The 25,470-nt window shown below is 39.1% G+C and overlaps 1 protein-coding gene and 2 long non-coding RNA genes across 3 annotated transcripts in view; 2 read left to right on the top strand and 1 right to left on the bottom strand.

Moving 5' to 3' along the window:
• Positions 1–25,470, top strand: part of LOC127942859 (uncharacterized) — a 226,010-nt gene that overhangs the window by 97,924 nt on the left and 102,616 nt on the right. The gene's annotated exons all lie outside the window — the stretch shown is intronic.
• On the top strand, positions 7,032–9,897 carry LOC127942901 (uncharacterized). The gene is made up of 2 exons (XR_008149471.1): positions 7,032–7,427; positions 9,821–9,897. It is a non-coding gene; the product is annotated as an uncharacterized LOC127942901 (long non-coding RNA).
• On the bottom strand, positions 12,455–14,867 carry LOC127942898 (uncharacterized). The gene is made up of 2 exons (XR_008149464.1): positions 14,745–14,867; positions 12,455–12,786 (listed from the first exon to the last, which is right to left on the bottom strand). It is a non-coding gene; the product is annotated as an uncharacterized LOC127942898 (long non-coding RNA).

The raw sequence follows: 25,470 nt of genomic DNA, 5'->3' as shown, positions 1-25,470 counted from the left end.
TCTCCCGCATCAGACGGACATGCTCGATCGATAACCGGTGGCCAACAGGTTGCTGCTCCCACGCCTCTCTTGCGACATCCAAGAGGCCCCGGGGCTGCCACCCAAACAGGAGCTCGAAGGGGGTGAAACCTGTGGACGCCTGCGGGGGTTTGGGCTAGTGGTGGGACCCCCGGCCAGCAGCCAGTGCCACGCGAGCCGGGAGAGTTCTGCCGCTTGGGCCCGGGCTGGTGACCGTGCGTTGTATTCCCAGTCAAAGAACAGTTGTGCCGCTGCGATCGGTGACAATCCCACCCGAGCCAGGATTTCCCGCGTTCCCAACGCTCTTGGATGGCGACGTTCTCAAACATCTGCAGAAACATCTCCACGTCATCATGGGCGTTCATTTTGGGTATCAGCTGCACGGCCTGGACACGGGGATCAAGCGGCGGAGCGTGACGGCCTGCCTGGAGGGCGGCGAACTCGAGTTCCGTCTCCCCTTGACGGCTGGCGAGGTGTTCAGCAATTTGTTGCTGGCGGATGCTGACCTCGGTGAGGTGATTGATAAGCTCTTCCATGACGAGGAGAGAAGCGCCCGCCTGCATGGGGAAAGGGAGAAAAGAAACAGTGGTGAGGAAACAAAATAATATTTTTTTTTGTTTTTGTTTAAGTGAGGGCGGCAGTCGGTGACTTTTCACACTATTGCCTGCATTCTCCACCAGTGCCACGGGGTGAAGAATCACACGACAGCAAGGAGTACAAAGTAAGGCCCCGGAGGGTGGATTTATTTGGGTGAGAGAGTTTCAGTGGTCAGGAGTGGGAAGTGCTGGTGTGCTGGTCGTGGTGGTCTCCCTGGTGCAGCGTGTCCGTGCGTGGGGGTGCTGATCGGTCACAAGCTTTCTGCAAGGGAACACGGAGAACAGCGTTAGCATCCAGTCTTCTGGAGTGATCACTCACTTGTGTATCAGTGGCGGCGGCTTATTGCCGGCAGCCGTGACCGATCGGCCGGTGATGAGGTTTCCAGGTGCTCCTCGTGCATTTCCAGGGCGATGCTGATGAGGCCTCGGGACACGCGTCACAATATATATATATATATATTACTGGGAAAGCTTCACTACTTTGAAAACAACTATCATGCAAGTGAAAGAAGTATTACAGAAAGTTTTACTGCTTTTACTGCCAGTAATTAAGGTGTTGCATTGTTTCTTAAAATTCTTAATTTGTTTTTGTCCTTAATGTTGACAGGTCAATATAAGATAAGTTCTTCAGAAAAAAAAAAATTGTGGTTAGAACAAAATAGAATAATTCTAATTAACTTATGCAATGTTTTGCTAGTGCTGAAAGAGATGGATGCATATGCCATAGAATATAATTCTTACTATATCACATACACATGTGATAGGCCTATTTTCATATTTTACAGTAATGGCTTAATTTGACAGAATCTTTTTTGTCAAGCATGAGCATTTATATAGTCAGTAGTTTATTGCACATTAAAAACAAGGAAGTTAAATAGCGGAAGTGCTTTCAGCCATATGCTGCTCACTCACTCGCTCCCACGCACACTATCCACAGACTAACACACATTAACCACGTGTCTAGATATAGATTTGCTTGCACAAGTTGTTTGTCCACCAGAAGATGAAACTCCATTTCTTTCCAGATCTAAAGAAATCCAACCAGAGTCAGTTTGAGTTTGACTTGTATATGGAGCTGCTGGAGTGTCACATGCATTCACTGAATATAAATGAACACATTTTGGCTTCAGTATAAAGTAAATACTGAACAAAATTAAGTCAAAAGTAAACACTGCAGAAAACAGAAGTTTAAATCAACAAAGGTAATGCCACCAATCTATTTAAATACTTGGAGAGCAACTATGAACTGAATATGAACAGTTCATGCCTCAAAAAGAGAAAGAAATGAGAAGTGACCAGCAACAAGTTCCTTCACAAACAGATGTCGATAACACACACATTTACAAATGCTACACAGGCTGAAAATGATTCAAGGAGATGGAAAGAACTAACACCATCTGTTACCACATCACGAAGGATATGGCTCCTATAGCTACCCCTGATAGCACGTGTACATCCATTTGACGTCTGCATTTACATCTGCTGGATGTATTTTTATCTTGCAATTGTTCCTGTGCTATCTGGAACAGTGTGTGAAGACCTGTAAAGTTGCAAAGACTAAAGTCTCAAATCCAAAGAGTTATTTTTTATAAAAGTTAAGACTCTCCCACGCCCCCCTAAAACGTCTCATTCAAACACGCCCCACATGTTTAAGTCACTATGTAGAAAATTTGCATAATGCCGCCCAATGTTCACGCAAAGAATGAAGGTTTGGTGTCAGTAACACAGTTAGTGTTGAAGCAGTCATGTCAGGGAGATGCTGTGTGTATCTAGGACAAAGTAAAAAAAGCACTTTATTTGGCCATCCGAAAAAAGATGCATTTAGGAATCATTAAGATGACTTACAACAGAACAGCAACTCATTTTACGGAGGACCATTCCATGAACCTCGGAGAGGAGGTCATTCTGACTTTGCTAAAACAATCTGGCTTCTGAATCAGCTACTGTATGTTTTGTTATTAGTTTAAGTATTTGCTATTGAATGTCCAAATCCAGAGTTTTGTGCATTGTGTGTGCGTGTGTGTGTGTGTGTAGGGGGGGGGGGGGGGGGGGGGGTGAGAGAGAGAGAAAGAGAGAGAGAGACCGGGTCACACAGTGGAGTCTTAACGGTCCGTGTCTTGTGTTCTGCAGACACATATGAGTTTCATCACTGTCTGTCACGTGACTCTGTTCCTCTTTCGGCTTGAACTGATGGTAACACTAAGGACATTATTAACTGCTTTACATTTATTTTGAAAGATGAAGACCACGATTATGGAAAGGAGTGTTACATTTCCAATGAGTGCTTGCAGTGTTCAGCCAATCACAATGCACTGGGTCAGTTGGCCAATCAGAGCAGACGGCTCCTGTCAGAAGGAGGGGCTTTGTAGAATACAACATGTTGGAGAGAGGCGGGGCATAGATGACCTACAATAATGTACAGTATTTGAAAAAAAATGTTGCATAAAATACACAAAATAATGATCTTTAAAAAAAGCATCATATGAACCCTTTAAACACCTTGTTAAGACATTCAACAGAAGATACACTGTGCCATCACGACCATATATTTCCCAAATTGCACTGCCCTACATGTGCAAAACATAAAGCCTTACTTTGCACAACAGTGATGTGAATGGAAGTTGCACAACAGATGCCTTGAGACGGCATAATTTCCAATCATTCACATGACAGAGATGATTGCACAGCTCATGGGCATTAGGACACAACAGTGCTAATGTTGTCAGAGCTGAACAGCTCAAAGGATGGACACAGCAATGGTGTTTCAGCTGAATCAGAATCAGAATGAGCTTTATTGCCAGGTATGTTTGCACATACGAGGAATTTGTTTTCGTGACATAAGCTCCACAGTACAACAGAATGACAGCGACAGAACATAAAACACATAATAAAAGAATAAAAAATACAAATAAGTAGATAGTGAATGACAATATACAAATTGACAATTGTAGGCAGGTATATTACAAAATGCAGTTATGTATGTACATGTGTATTATGTGCAAAATTTAAGTGTATACTAAGTATGTGTGTCAGATAAATAAGTGTATGTGTATATAAATATAAAGTGTAGTGTGTTCACAGTTATTATCAGCTGTTCATAAGATGGATTGCCTGAGGGAAGAAACTGGTCCTGTGTCTGGTTGTTCTAGTGCTCAGTGCTCTGTAGCGTCGACCAGATGGCAACAGTTCAAAGAGGCAGTGTGCTGGATGTGAGGGGTCCAGAGTGATTTTGACAGCCCTTTTTCTCACTCTGGATAAGTACAGTTCTTGAATAGAAGGGAGGGTTGTACCAATGATTCGCTCAGCAGTCCGGACTACCCTCTGTAGTCTTCTGAGGTCAGATTTAGAAGCTGAGCTGAACCAGACAGTTACTGAAGTGCAGAGGATGGATTCGATGATGGTGGAGTAGAACTGTTTCAGCATCTCCTGTGGCAGGTTAAACTTCCTCAGCTGGTGAAGGAAGTACAACCTCTGCTGGGTCTTTTCACAATCGAGTCAATGTGAATGTCCCACTTCAGGTCCTGAGAGATGGTGGTTCCCAGGAACCTGAATGACTCCACTGCAGTCACAGTGCTGTTCATGATGGTGAGTGGGGGGAGTGCAGGGGGGTTTCTCCTGAAGTCCACGATCATCTCCACTGTTTTGAGCATGTTAAGCTCCAGGTTGTTGAGAGTGCACCAGACAGCCAGCTCTTTTACCTCCTGTCTGCAAGCAGACTGGTCACCGTCCTGAATGAGGCCGATGAGTGTGGTGTCGTCTGCAAACTTCAGGAGCTTGACAGAGGGGTCCTTAGATGTGCAATCGTTGGTGTACAGGGAGAAGAGCAGTGGGGAGAGAACACAGCCCTGGGGAGCTCCGGTGCTGATTGTACGGGTGCTGGATGTGTATTTTCCCAGCCTCACTAGCTGCTGCCTGTCTGTCAGGAAGCTGTTGATCCACTGACAGATGGAGGTGGGCACGGAGAGCTGATTTAGTTTGGGCAGGAGGAGGTTTGGGATGATCGTGTTGAAGGCCGAGCTGAAGTCCACAAACAGGATCCTCACATAAGTCCCCGGTCTGTCTAGGTGTTGCAGAACATAATGCAGTCCAATGTTTACTGCATCGTCCACAGACCTGTTTGCTCTGTAGGCAAACTGAAGAGGATCCAGCAAGGGCCCAGTGATGTCCTTCAGGTGGGCCAGCACCAGTTTTTCAAATGACTTCATGACTACAGACGTTAGAGCTACAGGCCTGTAGTCATTTAGTCCTGTAATTTTGGTTTTCTTAGGGATGGGGATGATGGTGGAGCGTTTGAAGCATGAAGGGACTTCGCACAGCTCCAGCGATCTGTTGAAAATTTGTGTGATGATGGGGGCCAGCTGGTCAGCACAGGATTTTAGACAGGCTGGTGTAACACAATCTGGGCCCGGTGCTTTTTTCCTTTTCTGCTTCCAGAAGACCTGGCGTACCGCATCCTCGCTGATCTGAATTGCAGGTGTGGGGGAGAGGGGGGATGCAGGAGGTGTGAATGGTGAGAGTGCTTGATTGGAGAGGTGTTCAGGATGGGTTGCAGGAGCTGTTAATGGTGTGAACGGTTGTTTGGAGAGGCATTCAGGGCTGGATGCAGGAGTTGTGAATGGTGTGAATGGTTGTGTGGGGAGGCGTTCAGGGCAGGTGATGGGTGTTCTTTCAAACCTGCAGTAAAACTCGTTCAGATCGTCTGCCAGTCGTTGATTCTCTACGGTGCTGGGGGGTGGTGTCTTGTAATTGGTGATCTTCTTTAGACTTTTCCACACTGATGCAGAGTCGTTGGAAGTGAACTGAGTCCTTATTTTTTCAGAATAATTCCTCTTTGCCACTTTGATCTCCTTTTCCAATGTGTATTTAGCCTGTTTATACAAGACATTGTCCCCCTTCACGTAAGCATCTTCTTTGGCCTGACGGAGCTGTCTGAGTTTTGCAGTGAACCACGGTTTGTCATTATTGTAAATTAGTTGAGTCTTTGTAGGAATACACATATCCTCACAGAAACCGATATATGATGTCACGGTCTCTGTGAGTTCATCCAGATCGGTGGCAGCAGCTTCAAAAACACTCCAATCAGTGAGGTCAAAACAAGATTGTAAATCCTGCTCTGCTTCATTAGTCCATCTTTTTACAGTCCTTGATACAGGTTTAGCTGATTTTAGTTTCTGCCTGTAGGACGGTATAAGATGAACCAGAAGGTGATCAGAACGTCCCAAAGCTGCTCGTGGAACAGAGTGAAATGCATCCTTTATTGTGGTGTAACAGTGATCCAATATATTACTGTCTCTTGTGGGACATGTAACATGCTGTCTGTATTTTGGCAGTTCACGGGACAGATTGGCTTTATTAAAGTCCCCGAGAATGATTAAAACAGAGTCCGGGTGTTGTTGTTCTGTCTCTGTGATCTGATCAGCGAGTTTCTGTATAGCTGAGCTCACATGAGCTTGCGGATGGATGTAAACACTGACCAGAATGAACGAATGAAACTCCCGCGGCGAATAGAACGGCTTGCAGTTAATGAAGAGTGTTTCGAGATTTGAGCAGAACGCCTTCTTTAACACAGTTACATCTGTACACCACCGTTCATTGATGTAAAAGCATGTCCCGCCGCCGCGCGATTTCCCCGTGGATTCTGATTCGCGATCCGCTCTAAACAGCTGAAAGCCCAGCAGATGGAGCGCGCTGTCCGGTATGGTGTCATTCAGCCAGGTTTCCCTGAAACACAGAGCAGCAGAGTGTGTGAAATCCTTATTTGTCCGAGAAAGCAGAAGGAGTTCGTCCGTTTTGTTGGGTAGAGAGCGGAGATTTGCCAGATGGATGCTAGGCAACGGCGTTCGAAATCCGCGCTTCCTGAGTCTGACGAGCGCTCCCGCTCGCTTGCCCCGTCTGCGCGTCCTGAAGCGCTTGATCAGCGCCGCCGCTCCTCCGATAACAACGCAGAGATGCTCACAAGTCTCTGAGCTAGAGTCCAAGTCAAGTCTCAAGTCTCTGAGCTAGAGTCCAAGTCAAGTCTCAAGTCTCTGAGCTAGAGTCCAAGTCAAGTCTCAAGTCTCTTTATTATATTAAGTCTCTGGTTATAATAAATGTTGCATCACGTACATCGATCCATCCAAGCTGCTTAGAACACTGCATTGCTATATATAAGGAATTCAAAGCATGTAATATGTTATTATGACCACTCTATTTATTAGCATACAATATCAACTTTGATTTTGGTATATAATCAGTGTAAACAGGCTATTGCAACATGACAAAAACACCAAGAATGCTTTACTTTTAAGTTAATATCTGTATTTTGCATTTATGGATTCAGTAATGGCCTTGTGTCTGTCCTGGCTGTATAGCTGCACACCTCTTGTCTGGCTTAAGAATGAACAAAGCTACGCTGACTTATGTTATTCATACAATTGTCATGATTCTGCCTTCATGTCCCGACTTTTCTCTAGTCTTGAGGCAGGATCATGACAGACCCGTGTTTTGTGTACAAGCACATGGCCTTGTCTTTGGGCCATGTGCTTGTGTTGTCTCATTCCCTTGCCCCGCCCCCCTTGTTATCCTAGTCTTGTTGTGATTGCCGTATCTGTGCCACCTGTCGTGTCTTAATTGTTCCCCTATTTAGATCTCCTAGTGTGCTCTGTCTTTCGTCGGTTCATTGTTCTACTTATGTGTTCCTACATGTCATTCTCCTGAGATACCTTGTCCTAGAAACCCCTCGAAGAAGTCTTTGTCTTGCAGTGAGTGTTTGTTAGTATTTAGTGTTCAGAGTCTTTGTTTACCTTGTTTATTGTGTTTTGTAGAATTCTTTTAGTGTTCACCCTAGCCCTTGTTTTCCCCCTCGTGGGTTTTGTTTTTCCCCTTTTTGTATAATAAATCTTGTGTTCAGTACATCCTGTCTGCATCTGAGTTCGTCCCAAACCCATCCTCACAACAGAATGAACCGACCACATAGGAACTCAGCAGACAGGATGTCCCCCACTCCTCAATCCCAATTGGAGTTCCGCCAACAGTGTTGGATGTCGTCCCCCGCCGAGAAGAAGAGGGTTGCCCTGCCATCCTCGCCTGAGAACGAGTGGGTTCTCTACAATTATGCCCGGCTGTGGGAGAAGTTCTCCCAGGAGGCGCCGCAGGGTACCCCCCAGAGGTCCCCACCTACCCAGCTGCCGGCGATCCCGGAGGGTCGTGTCCTGGCCGTGGCAACCCTGGGGGGTCAGGCAAGCCCCTCCCAGAGTCCTGAGGTGCCCTCCTCAGCCAGCAGTCTCCCCATGAAGCGAGGGAGACGGCTTTCATGGGAGTCAGCTTCAGAGTCTTCGGCGTCCGAGGCTGCCCTGCCCGAGACCAAACTCCCCCAACCCGCCTCTGACCCAGCTGTAGCCTCTGCACCGCGCCCGAGGAGGAAGAGGAGGAAGAAGGGGCCTGCCGGTCCTGTGACCCTGTCTCCTCCCGAGCCAGCAGCAGAGAGAGCTGGCGTGCCCGAGCCAGCAGCGGAGAGAGCTGGCGTGCCCGAGCCAGCAGCGGAGAGAGCTGGCGTGCCCGAGCCAGCAGCGGAGAGAGCTGGCGTGCCCGAGCCAGCAGCGGAGAGAGCTGGCGTGCCCGAGCCAGCAGCGGAGAGAGCTGGCGTGCCCGAGCCAGCAGCGGAGAGAGCTGGCGTGCCCGAGCCAGCAGCGGTGAGCGTGCCCGAGCCAGCAGCGGTGAGCGTGCCCGAGCCAGCAGCGGTGAGCGTGCCCGAGCCAGCAGCGGTGAGCGTGCCCGAGCCAGCAGCGGTGAGCGCTGGCGTGCCCGTGCCAGCAGCGGAGAGCGTGCCCGAGCCAGCAGCGGAGAGCGTGCCCGAGCCAGCAGCGGAGAGCGTGCCCGAGCCAGCAGCGGTGACTGTGCCCGAGCCAGCAGCGGTGAGCGCTGGCGTGCCCGGGCCGGCAAGGATGAGAACTGTCACTAAGTCAGCAGTCACGAGGGCGGAGGAGAGAGCCGCGGCCGACTCTGCAGCCAAGGCTTTACTACAATCGGTCTCATCTCGCAAGGAGATGCCCATTGTAATAGCTGTAAAGTCTTTTTCTGATTATTTGTCCCGTCTTGTTCAGATTTTAGAAGTCCCCGTCAGTCCTGTCTTGTCCCCGGACCCTGTCCCCAGAAATCCCGAGTGTCCTGTCGTTGCCTCCCCGTGTCCCGTAGATGTCGTCTCCCCGTGTCCCGTAGATGTCATCCCCCCGTGTCCAGTAGATGTCATCCCCCCGTGTCCAGTAGATGTCGTCCCCCCGTGTCCAGTAGATGTTGTCCCCCCGTGTCCAGTAGATGTTGTCCCCCCGTGTCCAGTAGATGTTGTCCCCCCGTGTCCAGTAGATGTCGTCCCCCCGTGTCCCGTAGATGTCGTCCCCCCGTGTCCAGTAGATGTTGTTCCCCCGTGTCCAGTAGATGTTGTCCCCCCGTGTCCAGTAGATGATGTCCCCCCGCGTCCCGTGTCTGCTCCTGTCATGTCCCCTGTCAGTTGTCCTGAGACCCCTCCCCGCCCCTCACCACCCAGACCTGCCCGTACCCCCCGTCGTCAGCCTTCGTCCTGTCCTCCTAAGATTCCTACCCCACCCACCCACCCTGGTCTGTCCCCCATGAACTTTGTGGTCCCGCCCCCTCCCCTTCCCTGTTTGTTTTTTTTGATTTGTCACCCTAACCCCGTCATTGTCTATTCATGTTTGCCTTTGTTATTATTTGTCATGTCTTGTTGGTTTTTGTCTCTGTCCCAGTCAGTCTTGTCCCGCGTTTGATGTTCCCTTGGGGAGCGTCTGGAAGCCGCTCCTTAAGGGAGGGGTTCTGTCATGATTCTGCCTTCATGTCCCGACTTTTCTCTAGTCTTGAGGCAGGATCATGACAGACCCGTGTTTTGTGTACAAGCACATGGCCTTGTCTTTGGGCCATGTGCTTGTGTTGTCTCATTCCCTTGCCCCGCCCCCCTTGTTATCCTAGTCTTGTTGTGATTGCCGTATCTGTGCCACCTGTCGTGTCTTAATTGTTCCCCTATTTAGATCTCCTAGTGTGCTCTGTCTTTCGTCGGTTCATTGTTCTACTTATGTGTTCCTACATGTCATTCTCCTGAGATACCTTGTCCTAGAAACCCCTCGAAGAAGTCTTTGTCTTGCAGTGAGTGTTTGTTAGTATTTAGTGTTCAGAGTCTTTGTTTACCTTGTTTATTGTGTTTTGTAGAATTCTTTTAGTGTTCACCCTAGCCCTTGTTTTCCCCCTCGTGGGTTTTGTTTTTCCCCTTTTTGTATAATAAATCTTGTGTTCAGTACATCCTGTCTGCATCTGAGTTCGTCCCAAACCCATCCTCACAACAACAATACCTACTCACAAATAAACATCAAAAACAAAGCCGGCTGCAATGAATTTCTGTGCAAAACAGCTTTTACTACAAACACTTCCACACAAGAACATTTTGATAGAGAACCAAAAATATTTAAAGTAGATAAAATTCGAATAAATAAAATGGAAATGTCTACATACTATTGCTACTGTAAACTTTGCAAATAGGACATCAGCCCCTTCAAGTCAATGAACAATAACAAAGTGGGCTGCAATGAATATCTGTGCAAAACGTCATGGCTCCGCTCCTACCCAATGACAGAGGCACGCAGGTTTTTTTCCACTAGAGTACTCACGTGAAGGATGCGTGCACAACTAATAACTAATATCATCACGCTATAAAGGGTTGGCCTGCGCTGGGTGCGCCCCTCCCCCTATAACTGTTCTGTCTCGCGGAGGAGCTCATTTGTGTGCATCTGTGTGAAACACGCGCTCTGAAACACGCATAGGAAAAAAGAGCGACAGAAAGAACGGCTCCCCTCCAGCCGTGACTCGGCTCCCATCGTTCATGTTTATGAGCCGTTCAAAAGAATCGGTTCGTTCGCGAACGTCACAACTCTAACAGCGAGCTCATCTGACGTTTACTAAAAATTAACATTGTTCACGAGTCCCGGAGCTCGAGTCCGAGTCGAGTCTGAAGTCTTTCGAGGACGAGTCTCAAGTCGAGTCTGAAGTCACTGTTTGTGCGACTTAAGTCGCACTCGAGTCCGAGTCTCAAACTCGAGTCCCCATCTCTGTAACAACGTTCACTAAAACATCTGAATAATTGAAATCCGGAAAAACATCTTGTGGTGCGTTCTGCCGAATGTTCAGCAGTTCTTCCCTGGTGAAACTGATGGCAGGAATATAACTAAAGACAGGACAAACTAACAAAAACACAAAAACATATGCAGAGCACGTCACGGAGGCAGCCATCCTGTATCGGCGCCACACACTTGCTATCAAGTATTACATCAGTTAAACAGACACAATGCTACAATATTCAATAATCTAATTAGGCAATTCTTTCTTTGTCTGTATGTGTCATAAATGGTAATGTCTGCATGTTTTTATATTTGTTTTTATTGTACTTTTATTTTATGTGCTGGTGTTCTTGTTAAGCATGTGTTACATGTGTTTTTGTTTGTGATGTATGTATAAAAATGTGCAATATAAATAATATATAATATATAATATAATATTTCAGCACACATAAAGCTCATAAAGTATATTTTATAATGTTGCAATGTGCTTGATATTAAAGTGTAAACTTCAATGTATCAAAATGCTACATTGAGTCATAATTAGAGAAGGAATAAAAAATGCTCTAGAAGTGTTATTAATCAGATATTGAAGAGTTTAAGTGGCATTTCTTCATACTTTTACAGTGCATTATTAAAATAACATTTATTTATAAAAGATACTTTATAAGAGAAGTTATTTTCTACTTTTGACATTTAAACTCTAATGTGATGTTTTTCATTTCAAGCAGTGTTCTCTGTGCTTTGATTTCAGTTGTTTGAAATGTTAAATAAATAACCATAAATAGTTTTTGTTTCCCTCAATTATTTTAAAATCACAATGCACTCTTTCATTAGAAAAAAAAAATATCCCACCTTCAATAGTTGAGTTTATTTATAGTACAAACTTTGTCACTGAACTATGAGGGCTAAAAGAAAATAATAATTATATATAAAAAAAAAATGTTCAATTAATTAAGGTTTTGGTTCATTTGGTTCATTTTAGTTCATATCGTCCAGCCCTAGTAAGCTTTAGAATAACAACAGGTTGACTGATTATTTGCTAGAGTTACACTATCCTATAAAGACAAGTTATGAAGGCCTAAATAAAGTCTAAATTAAAAGAGAGAGTGATTAATAAAGATTTCAAAAGTAAAAGAGCACATAGTTGATGTGTTGGTTCCTTCAAATCACTAAGCTCGCTGTGCCTACAGAGCTATTGCTGTTACAGAGCTGGCATCTGTTTCTGTGATAGTCAGAGACTTGCTAGTAGAGGACAGATAGTCAGAGGACAGATTAAACACAAGGCACTCAGAAACCCACTCATAAAAACCGTTAGATTTTCGGACGGAATGGAAAGTGTGATTAAGTGATTAATGATAAAAAAGTTAATGATGGTCAAATGTCATTTGATGATGAGACACACACCCATCAGTCTTTGTTGAGTTCCCACTTCTTCTTTTTTTGCAGTTATTTTTTTATATTTATTTTTGGCATTTGTGTGATAGGATATTTAGACAGAAGGCGAAGTGAAAGAGAAGGGGAGAAGGGATTGTGAAAGGTCCACAAGCTGGGACTCGAACTTGAGACACCCAAAGCGCAACACCGCTAGATGTTGACATGCTGCCCACGAGGATATTGCTGCTGACAAGCTCCCACGTCTAATGAAAACTGGGTTTGTCTTGGCTAACTAACACTAACTGTCTAGAACACAATGCTCATCATTTATGATGTTTTTGAACAGATTCTGAAAAAAGTCACACAGAATGTAAGATAGCAAATATTTAATTGATGAAAAATAAATACAATATATAACCCTGGGTCTGACTTTATTAAAAGATTTAACATAGCTTCATAATGATGAGTTTCAAGCTAGTAGCTAATGCTTTAACACTGCTGCAGTGACTTCATATGTGCATGAATACTTTCTGGACAATAGAAATATGAAAAAAAAACAATTTGGCACAGATACAGCTTTATAATTCTTCATAATCCAAAGTAAACAGTTCTGTCTGTGATCGCAACATCATAAATGAACTGTTTGATCAACGTTTGATGACGACGCCTGCGTACACCACCTCTTCCTCCTGCTTGACTTCCTGAAACACACGATAAAAGAGAAGATACGAAGAGACACATCAGATCAGCTCAGTTTTCTAAATCAGTTGTAAAAATGTATTGTTTTTTAACATATCAAACATGCAGAGTGGTCTTCAGCATGCTATAAGTTGTGCAGGGCAGTAAGAGCAAAAATCTCTATTTATATATATATATATATATATATATATATATATATATATATATATATATATAATTGCATAAATATACAAAGGCTATTCACATATATTAAACACATATATTTATATGGGTGTTTAATTCAGGTTTTTCCAATTGTTTTAGTAAATTCTACACAGCAAAAAAAAAAAAAAGTAACCTATCTCATTATACAAGACAGAAGTGACATTTTTGGTGTTTTCTTTATCACACCCATTTATGAATAAGTCAGCAGAAATGTGCAACTTTTTTTCTCACATTTGCTTTTTTGAAACCGTTTAAAACACTTAACTAACATTTTAACTGTTAGAAGTGGTTTAACGGTTGTTTTTGTGAAGTTGAGAGATCTGTATCAGACCCTGACCATTTGTCTTTCCTCTCTCTTCCTTCTCTTTGGTAATTTCTTTATTGAAAAAACTGTTTTCAAATCTAAACTTTAGTTCCTTTTTATTTTTATTTAGTTTAGTTTAGTGTTCCTGTAACTCAAGTGGTAGAGCATTGCTTTATGAAGCGCAAGGTTGGTGGTTCGATTCCCCGGGAACACATGATAGGTAAAAAATTGATAGCCTGAATGCACTGTAAGTCGCTTCGGATAAAAGCAACTGCTAAATGCATAAATTTAAACTTGAAGCCATGGGTCGGTCATATGACTTTTTTGTGCTGAAAATAAGGTTGTTATACTATCAAAATAAAGATGAAATAAAAATACTTCAGAATCTAAAATACTGCATAGTCTTCACTGTATAAAATATAGATTGATCATTATTAAAGCTACTAGAGTTCTTCAGTCAACCGCAGTGAGTGTTAGGCTGCTGTCACTTTAAGACCTAATGCACAAATCAAATAAATTTACACATTCGATTTTCTCCCAACTGTTTACATTCAAAAAAAAACAAAAACAAAAAAACAACTGTTCACATTAATACCTGCCGAAAGTTATGACCTAAACTCATTCATTTCTGTGCATGAGCTTCAGGTGCAAGTATTGCCTTTAATAGAGCTATTTATTTTCCATTATTCTTTGTTACTCTAACATGTCCGTAAATGTAAGCAATACTGTGTAAGTGGATATATTTACAATGTTACATGAATATAAACTATATAGCAAAATCTCTAAACTGACATTTCGTATAAGTATCAGTATCATCCCCACATTTAGGGCCGTTAGAAAGGTCTTCAATAACAGCTTCTTTACACAAACATATTCTAAAGCTAAAGGGAAAATGAGTTATTTGTTTGCATTTGTGACTAAGCATAAATGTTTGCGTGATTAAAATCTGACATGGAGCTGTGTCGAGTATACTGTACTAACTATTTTTTATTTTAATCAGTCTGGGCCTTAGTGAACGTCCCGTTTTCATGTTAACCATCCTTGCTTCAGGATCTTTTTTTCAGAAATAACTTCATCTTTTTCTGGTTGACATTTATACTGTTGAGACATTTTTAGCAGATGTATGAAATCAGTTCCTTTCAAATCCCCTACAGTCACGCTGGTTTCTTGTAGGAAGTGTCAGAATAAATTTAGAATATTATATATGATGTACATTAGTTTCAAATAATAGAGTATTTACTTAATAATGATGATGACAATTCATAGTTACAAATAATACTACTAATAAAATTTATTATTATTAATATAAGTCTTTATTAATTATTATTATAATTTTCATTATTGTTTTTATTTTTACAGAAAAAAACAAGGGATGGATGTTTTGGCTAAGTTATATTGTATACAAATAAAATAATAAATATGCATTAATGACGTAGTTATAAATTGTCTTACCGATTTCTGTGCTTTTCGTTGGTAGAACGTTGGATCAGCGTAAGTGATGTCTTCATTACGAGTCTGGTCTGTTTCAACAGGAATAATTAAATCAACACAAAAACGTCAACAAAACTCATTCTTAAATTTGTTTCTTTCTAAAAATACTTGATTATTTCTTTTTGTGTGTTTTATTATTATTATTTTGATAATTTTACAGATATGTCAGCAATAGGCAACTCTTGCCTTCTTGGTCTGTTTTTCTGTGTCTCTTGTAGATCCATAAGACCACGACTGCAGCTAAAAGCAACAGAGATATGGCGGCAGCAGCAGCAGAGAACAACACTATCAGAGATCCAGAGCCTAAAGGAGGTGAAGAAGAGTTTGAAGCGGATTGCAGACCTGGTGTTTTAGCAGCTGAAGAGAGTCATTCGTGTGAGTGAATGTATCTGATCTACAACAAACACTAGCTTGTGATGTATGTATATGCTACTTCAGATGAACGTTTTGCTATCAAAAGATGGCACAACATTTTACAATTCACATACCTGCAGATGTGTGACAGAGCTGAGTGATGTCCAGATGTTGAGTCTGGTTGCTGATGGGATTGTTGAGCACACAGCTGTAGCTGTTTTTATCCTGATATTCCACCTCCAGAGGTAGAGAGAGACTGATGCTGAGATCAGACACACTGATGCTGGACAATAAACTGTTTCCTTTGTACCAGGAGAGAGTCACATGACCCACATTCACCACTGAACACACCAATGAACAATTCTGCTCCGAGGGTGAGGAGGATGAAGATGAGTCTCTGCTGATGACAGGAACAGGCAGACGAGCTGAAATAAAGATAAGAATATGTAAGAAATATTTGACAAGACATTTTTTACTTGAAATGCTTCTTGATATTCAGTCATTTGTCTCTCTGGGCTCAGTTCTTCCTCTGTGGCGTGTAGGTTGATGTAATGCCTGTGGATCCCACTATATAATTTATCAATCCTGTTAAAGACTAAAAAAAAATGGAAAAGTGTTTTTCACTATTAAACACCATCATCTCGTCAGATGATTTGTATTTAATGTATCTCAATATTGGTGACTCTTTTTTTTATCCTAAAAAGTTATGAACTTTATATTATACTCATTTTAAACCACGCGAAACTAGATTTTTCTATATTTTTTTAAAGAAATATTATAAGTATCTGTGCAAAACTCACTTCTAAGTACTATGTGGTTGTTGACAGGTAAATGGATTCAACCACAAAATAAAACAGATTAATTTTACATTTACATTTAATCATTTTATCCAAAGCTACTTACAAATGAGAACAATAGAAGCAGTCAGGTCAACAAGAGAACAACAACAGTATACAAGTGCCATGACAAGTCTAAGTTAGTTTTTTTTTTTTTTTTTTTATCTGTGAATTAAATTAATTTGTGTGTCTGAGACACTGCAAACATTCATCACATAATATGTGATCATACAGTATGCTTCTCTGTTAGTTTTAATAAAAGTAAACCGAACAAGCACACCTGTAGTTGTGACTCACCATAGACAGTAACATTGAATCTGTTTGTGCTCGGGTTCGTGCCTCTGATGGTTATTTTATAAAGTCCAGAGTCTGTGCTTCTGGTGTTTGTGATGGTCAGAGATCCAGTCTGATGATCCAGCTTCAGTCTGTCTCTGAATCTCTCATCAGGTGTAGAGAAGCTTCCAGTGTCTTTATTAAATGAAGCTATACGAGTCTCTGGACGTCCAAATGTCCATGTTATCAGATCATGTGGCTTTAGTTCAGAAACACCAGACTCTAGAGTGACTGAATCTCCCTCCGTCACCATCTTCACTACATCTGTATCACCAAACACTGGAAAATAGACAAAGTTTCTCAGTTGTATATTGAAGTTGTCAAGTAAAAACTTAACATGTATTTAATTAAGCTATAATTTTAAGCTTGTACTTTTGCAATTACCACAAACTTTTAGCTTTGACATTAAAATGAGACTCTAAAAACGACAACACACTAGTTCTTCTACTGTTGTGCTTTCATTAGTATGTTTTATTCAATCAACAATATATTTTTATTTCCATGTTCATCAAAATAAAAAATAATAATAATAAAATTAAAAATGGTGTGCACTCTAAAAGATGTCCTTCAGAAGATGTTTAACAAATCACAACAAGGGGATAAAATAATACAAATATATAATCTAACAGCCTTTTTCAGTTTTCATCAAAACACAACAGAATGATCTTCTTTCAGACTGGCATTTACAATGATCAGTTATTTCAGGAGCAAACAACAAAGACCCTTGATCCACAGAATCTCTAGATGAGCTGAATGACACATACTCTGCATTATCTGACCAAACTGACATAAATCAGTTAAACCAGTTATACTGCATCATCTGCATATGTACATTCAGCTTTTAGAAAGTGGAAAAGTTGTGTTTAATTTTTATTTTACATTTTTAAATTAGCTTCATGCCCTTTCTGTTCTGAAATTCTAACATAAGCTTTATGTTGCAGATGTTATGTTTCCAATCAACATCTAGAACATTAACCAAACACAGACTAGATCTCACAGTGATTTTATAGTTTGATTTATGATTCTGGAAAAATTGAAACTATAAAAAGTATTTGAAACTTACCAACCAGATGCCAAAAGAACAAACAGCAAATAATAAATAAACAAAACATTTTCTACAGCAAAGGAGAAATGTATAAGTCCTGTAGAGCGTTTATTATCACTGAGAAGAAAACTGCTCTGGTCTGTTAGTATGTGTCTGTTGTGGGTTGTACTTCTGTGCTGCTGTTCTTTTTTTTCCCCTAAACCACAGTCTCTCATGTTGTCACAAGGCTGTCTGCCATCACATTAATGATACTGTATTGATTTACGACTCTTGTGTGGGTTAGATTCGTTTAGAAATCTAGTCTAGAAACAAATACTCTAGCTTATTCTTCAGTTTCTAAATGAAAAATTAAATTAAATAAAATTAAATTAAATATTGCAAGAAGCAATTTCAGGTCAAAAAAAGGGAAGTCTCAATGGGAACCTCATCTACTTCTGCCTGAATTTCAGCATAAACTGGTGATAGAATTTAATCTGATAGCAGCTACATCAACAAATAAATAAATACTCAAATTAAACACTAACAATGTATATGTTTTCATGACTTCACTGAACACATTGTGGAAATATTTATACAGAGTTGAAAAAGTATAATGACCGAAAGAGTCAGGAGCCCACTAACTAGGAGTCCAAACAATGTGACAAGACTGGAGAAGTTGCTAAATTCAGTTTCCTATTCACAACTAGTTTGTTGATTTAAATAAAGCTGGACATTATTTCTTTTAAAAGGTGTTTCTAGAAGTAACCTTGATGTTGATGCACTGTTATATGCTGTGCCAATAAAAAGAGAAAGTTCAGCTTTGCTTCTGCTTCTGTTTGTGTCAGTGTCAGCCAAAATCTTAATCTCTGAAAGAAAATCTGGTTATTTCTAAACAAAAATAGCGTTGAAATACACTACATAAGAAGCCATATGCATTAAGGAGAGATGAAGATGAAGACAGATGAAGGAAAAATTAAACACAGAAGTACATTATTTTTTTTAATTTAAAAGAAGAAAATACACATTCTGAAGATACTCATATTATAAGATTATTGCTGAACTGAAACACAGTTTTATTTTTGTAAAGAGAAATGGTGCAAGATTCCTCCTGACCAGGGTGTTGCAAATACAGGAAACACTTGGTGGAAGTTACTGCAGACACAGCAAAAACAACCATTGTAAAACTCATGCTCTGGAAACATATGTGTTTCTTATTTGTTTGACTGTTGTGTGCTTGATTATCATGCCTCTTTAACATTTTAAGACAACATTACTTCTTTTTGTTTCATTGTTTTCAGTTTATAAGCTGTTTTGTAACTGTCATTAAAGTATCATTATCATTTGCTCATTTGAGTTGTCAAACATGTAACCGAAAGCTGAATTCACACTGCCAGCAGCCTGCTGCTTACCAGTGGCTGCCAGTTAGGTCAATAGTGGACCTTCCCACTACTGGTTGCTTAAAGGATAGTTTACCCAAAAATGTGTAACATATATATTAAATAATTAAAATTGAGTTACCACTAGTATAGTTGCCTTGCCTTTTGGCAAAAAAAAAAAAAAAAAAAAAAAAAAAAAAGACATTTGCATTTTGAATGTATATGATGTCTGATCTAAAATAATTTGAACCACAATAAATAAAATAAAATAAAATACAGCAGTAAAGTTATTACTTTGAGGTATGCTTTTATTTGAGAAACCGTGGTTTAATTTTGCTTGTTTTTCAGTGTTGCAATTGTGCACATAAACTGTTACAATAGCCCCCTCCAATTGTATTATTAATTATTGCACATATTTTTTATTATTATTTTTTTTAAAATATGTGAGTTATGAAGGAAAATTTAAGAAAAAGAAATTGTTACAATTGCCTCGGTCTCCATTATATGTAATTTGTCTGCATGCTACCTTCCTTTTATTGGACACAGTATAAAAAAATATTTGTAAATGTTTTTTTTATTTTTTTTTATTCAGTCCGAATATAAAAACTATACGTAAACTATTTATTTATTCATTCATTCATTCAATCATTTACATAACATATTATCAAAACTAACCTTTTTGTTGTTCTTCCTTTGTGTCCTTTTACGAGCGATTGTTCCACACTCCAGTCCGGTAGGTGGCGGCCCTGCACCTATATCCGGGTTTGCCAACCAAAAAACATATCAAAAGAAGAACACGCGGCTGTTGTTAGATACTTCGCACTTTTTTTTCCTTCTATAATAATAATAATAATAATAATAATAAAACAAAGACCCATAAAGTCTTTCAGCAGTACATATATATAATCAAGAAAATTCTTAAGTACATTTTTAGTATATATACATTTTCTTCGTTGATCTTCTGTCTATTTTCAGTGATTGTTTCTGTCGATCGGTTTGAGTGCGTGTGACTAGAACACACCTACAAACACCCCGGAGCAGATTACAAATAATATCCAATTTCCGCCTTCGGAATCTCCAGTTTTACTGAAATCTACAGCACTATGGAAAAGATTGTATTATGTTCCATGTTCGTATTGTTTATGAAAGGTAATGTTCTTTCGGTTTCACTTTGTGTCCGGAATTGCTTTCTATTGTCTTATTCACGCTTTATATAAATATTTGAAATGTAATAATAATATAAACGGAAAATTAAGTTTGTTTTGTTTTTGTTATATAAACAATCTGCTCTTTAAAATACTAATCAGATTGGCAAGGCCTTTATGACAAATACTCTTCCTTCGTTTGTTTTTTGTGTGGTCTCTTCACATAGTGACACATATAGTTATGTAATTTAAGAGCACATAATGGGAATCCCAAACCTTAACACTGTGCACATTATTGTTGTTTAATTTAAATATGTACTGTTTACTAAAATTTGTTCAGATGAAGATGTTAAACGTAGGCTTCAGACCTGCATTGATGCCTCAGTATGCAGCCTCTAAAAGCATTTTACAGCATGTGCTAATGCAGCCAATGAAATCACATGCAATTTTAATTGTATGTTTTGTCTGTGTAACTGTTCCTCTTTGATTTTTAGGTGTGTTTGGTGAAACAAATGAAATAGTGAAAAAAGTGAATGAAGGAGAAACAGTTACTCTACAAACTGGTCTCACTGATATAAAGAAAGAAAATGTGATGGACTGGATGTTCAAAACTAAAAATGCCCTCATAGCTAGAGTAGAATATAACAGTGATCCCATAACATATGACACTCAAAATGAGGAATTCAAAGGCAGACTGAAAGTGGACCGTCAGACTGGAGATCTCACCATCACAAACTTCAAACCCACAGACTATGGAGTTTATGAAGTAACCAACGACATCAACACCTTTACGAAGACATTCAAAGTCACAGGTGAGTGTCTAGTGTATTGTGAGTGTTATCATTAACTTATGTACATAGCTTCTCACAATTTAAATGCTCTGAAATCTAACAGTTAAATGTTTTAGCGTAGTGTTATAATAAAACTGTATGTAGATGGGTGGCAGGATATTTTCCCCCAAAAAATGAATCTTAAATACCTCTCAAAACCGAAGCCATGTGATCACAGACAATTCAACAGTATATTTCAGAATACACAATTACAGTGAAACTGAAAGAATATCCTACAGCAAACTCACAGCCCAAATCCTGTGTAAACTCTGAACTCAGCAACTGTTGGTACTGCATAGAAATCAACATTTACTCTATTTTATTATTCTAAGTAACACTAAAGAAAATATTACAGTTGACAACAGGATTTTATGAACACGTTCTTGATGATGTTTGTTGTCACTTCATCAAGGAATCTCGTCTAGACTTGGAATGTGGTTTAGCTGAAGATCTGAATGTAACATCACAGAGATATGATGTGATACAGTGGAAGTTTGAATTATATCCATCCTGTTATATATATATAATAAAAAAAAAAAAAAAAAAAAAATATATATATATATATATATATATATATATATATATATATATATATATAATATTTCTCTCATAAGAACTTCTCATAAGAAAGCAAAATAAAGTTTTTCACTCTTTGAGGGATAGTTACCCAGAAATGTTGGTGACCAAACAGTTGCTGGTCCCTGACACCTGATGGTGTAAAAGCATAGTAACAACTGTTAGCTGTTACTGTTGAAGTAGAAATCTGAAAGTATTTTCTTGTAAAAAAATTTCCAATCTATTTTTCATTTATAACCTTTTTTTTTTTTTTTTGTACAGTGTAGAATAATCTAATAGAAACCGATAGCTATGCGAACTCCATCCCTGTCAGTGTTACTGTGTTTTACACTAATGCCTCTCTGTCTCCAGTTACCTCAGGTGAGACTCCAGGTGAGACTCAAGCTCTGTCTGCAGGTCAAATAGCAGGGATTGTTATTGGTACTGGTCTGCTGGCGGCTTTAGCTGTTGTTGGTGGAATTTTCTACAAGAAAAAAACTCAAGTTTGTAAGTATTATAGATGATACAGTGTGAGGAAACATTGTGCTTCTTTATTAAGTAGCATTGTGAAAGAAACATCAACACACAAATATTAAACACGGCAGTGATATGAAAAATCATTAAGCAGATTGGAACAAATGATTGTTTCTTTTATTGATTTATGATCTTTGTTCTGTATTTCTGTTTCCACAGTGTGAGCTTCTGTGACAGCTGATGACTGACTCTGGCGAGTTACTCAAGTCAGAAGTTCATTTATCATCATTAACAATGATTCATAACACACACTTGAGATAATTAGAAGTGTTCTTAACATTTATAATATTGTGTTCATCTGTTACATATACAGAGAACTTCTGAATATTCAGAGTTCTTCACTCTCTCTCTCTCTCTCTCTCTCTCTCTCTCTCTCTCTCTCTCTCTCTCTCTCTATATATATATATATATATATATATATATATATATATATATATATATATATATATATATATGTAAAAGAAAGCTTGAGGACACTTCCAGCAGCTTCCTCTCAAACCATTATTCATGACATTATATAACATTATCATTATTCAAAATAAATGGAAACTAAATTAAAATCCTCTGCATCCAGGTAAATTGAATTGATATTTCACTTTTAATACATATTACTAATTGCATGCGTCTACTGGATAAACTGCTGGCTGTTTCATTAGTTCATTATTAGTTTTGTGTTGAATGAGAGACAGTGTTTGTCTTCCATGTTTGTTTTTCATATAACGTGGCATGTGACATTTTCTTCACTACTAAAAATGTCTGGAAACATTAGTATAATTCCTGAATTGTCCAGTTGAATGTTAATTTCTGAAAAGTTTGTTGTGATGCTTTTACTGCAAGGAAAGTTTGTCAACAATTTTTTAAATATAATTTTTTGTTTCTATTTGCTTTTATTAGGAACTGCGACTTATTTTTATGGTATACAAATTGATTACACTTAATTCTACTGACATTGAATTTCTATATTTTTGTATTTTTTGAGTGGATCCTGCTTATCTTTTTCTCTTGAGTCACTGTTAATGTAAATTTATTGGTGATTTGATTTATTATTTTTGTATTTTAATTGTTTTCTTTTGTTTTGTATTTTATATTTCTAAATGTGTCAGGTTTATTTTATTTCACCCTCAGCTGAATATTATTTGTATTTACCATTTTGAGCCTGATGCAACGCTAATAAAGCAAATGAATGTCCAGCGGCTGTCCACATTCTCTTCTCTCTCGCAACTGTCTGTAGTCAAAGCACTTAAACCACTGATTATTCATACACAAATATTCATGCAAAATGCTGCAGTTTTAAAATGTTAATTTCAGGGACTTGAAAAGTATGTAATTTTATATTATGCTGTTATTATCTAATAGTTTTGCTCAGCTTTGCTGCTCAGTTAAGCTTATCTCTAAAATATTTTATCGGCATGGTGCACACTTGTTGTTTTCAAAATAGCCAATACATGAGTCGAGTATTATGTATAGCATTTTGAAGTTTGCATTCACCTTGAGACATATTGCATGTTTTTTATAGCACTCACTAGAATAAGCTACTTTACATAACAGATGATTACATGTTGTCCACAAGACAATTATTTGGCGTACTCTTGATACGGTGTTGTAACCTGGGAGATCAATGACTGATGTGTGTTTTGTGATGGTTGTTCATGAGTCCCTTGTTTGTCCTGAGCAGTTAAAACTGTCCACTGTTAAAAATACTTCACTTACTCTTTCCAACAGTGACTGGTTGAGGTCCAGTGAGAGAGTTAGTAGGTTGAGATCACAGTGCTAATGCTGTTTATACAATTGTTCCTTAAAAATCCACCAGATGGAGCCATCTATCAGTTAAATCAAAAACAAATGCAAGATGTCTGTTAAAGCAAACACTCTAAAAACATACATCTGCAGACGAGAAGTAGACGTCTCCATGATGAAGGTGTGCTATGAGGGCTGTTTTGTCCTTGCAATTTTGCAATGGGAAAATGCCAATTTCGAAGATGTATTTCACGACTGTAAAAGTGTGGCAATAATGTTATCAGATGTCTGTCATCAAAAAAAAAAAACGTCTTACATATAATATTTCATATTAAAAACTATGCATACCATGGTAAATGATTTATGGTTTTTGTATGCTAATTTACTTTTTAAAAAGAGGTGTACTTTATATCCTTATTATATGTAGAAATTGTAATTTTGGCCAGTGTAAATAGCTCCACCTACTGAAGTAGTGGGAAACATTTTTGTTTATTATTATTCTTCCGTCTAGTGGTCAAATGATGTTATAGTTTAGTTTCTGATGGGAGTTTACATCTGCTTTCAGCACATGATTCAGTGGAAAGACACTGAGGTAACAATATGTACCATGCATTGAAGGACATCACTTTTATAAACTGTTTTCTTTAAGGTACAGAAACATAAAATGGAAACAGTTAAGATCTTTTTATACTGTTCAAATGTATTAAGTTGGATATTAAAAGGATTGCTCCTACAATTAAAGTTATATAGCTTACAATACAAGTGAAGTGACAATCAGCCAAGTATGGTGACCCATACTCAGAATTTGTGCTCTGCATTTAACCCATCCAAAGTGCACACACACACTCTGAACACACACCCGGAGCATTGGGCAGCCATTGATGCTTTGGTGCCCGGGGAGCAGTTGGGGGATCGGTGCCTGAAGTCATGGTTTTGTCAGCCCGAGATTCAAACCCACAACCCTAGGGTTAGGAGTCAAACTCTCTAACCACTAGGCCACGACTCCCCCTTGATATAATTAAGACCCACATTTTTTTTCAAGCAGCTGTTTTAATTCCAGTGCCAAAAAAGCCAAATGTTAACTGTTTAGATGATTACAGACCAGTGGCCTTAACTTCAGTTGTTATGAAAATCATTAAGTGATTACTTATCTTTAAGTCATCTTTTTATTCGGCCATCATCTGCATCATCAACAGGTCAGCTGATGATACTGTGCCTCTTTGTCTTCATTCAATTTTGCAACATCTCCATTAGAGGCCCTTTAGATTTGATTAAAAATCTATATTGATCATTCCAGTAAAACTTTTTGACAAGTTTCTCACAATTTAACTACCTATTTTTCTTATAATTTAATGAATTTGTTCTTGAAATATAACAACTTTATTCTCGAAATGTAATGAGTTTAATCTCGAAATTTAGCAACTTTAATCTCAAGATTAGTTGTTTTATTAAAACATTTTATTAAAGTTTTATTTTACTTAGAGAGCATTGCTGCGAATGCAGGCTTGTCCATTGATATCAAATGAACATGACACGACTGGATTTATTCTCAGCATTATATTTATTTATTTTTTTCATGAAATTTAACAAGTTTTTTTTCTCCCTCGAAACACAATGACTTTTTTCTCATAATTTAATTCTCAACATTTTATAGAAAAAAAAATTCTTAAAATTTAACGAGTTTAATCTCGCAATATAATGACTTTAATTTCAAGATGTTTTTATTTTATTTATTTTTTATTATAGCTTGGCCCTAATCCATTTCTGTACTCTACTGCATGAACTGATTGCAAAAAAATAATAATTTAAGTTTCAGAAACATAAATTGGAAACAACGTTGGACAGTTGTCTAAAAGTTTCCTCCCTGTTGAAAAAAACACCATAGATGAGGAATGTTTTGAATACTGTTGATTTTGTCAACTATTTTCAATTTTAGTCTTAAAAACCGGCTTAAATGTCCTTG

Source organism: Carassius gibelio, chromosome A22 (genome assembly GCF_023724105.1).
Source record: "Carassius gibelio isolate Cgi1373 ecotype wild population from Czech Republic chromosome A22, carGib1.2-hapl.c, whole genome shotgun sequence".
NCBI classification, from domain to species: domain Eukaryota; kingdom Metazoa; phylum Chordata; class Actinopteri; order Cypriniformes; family Cyprinidae; genus Carassius; species Carassius gibelio.
This window is presented reverse-complemented; position numbering and strand designations above follow the sequence as displayed.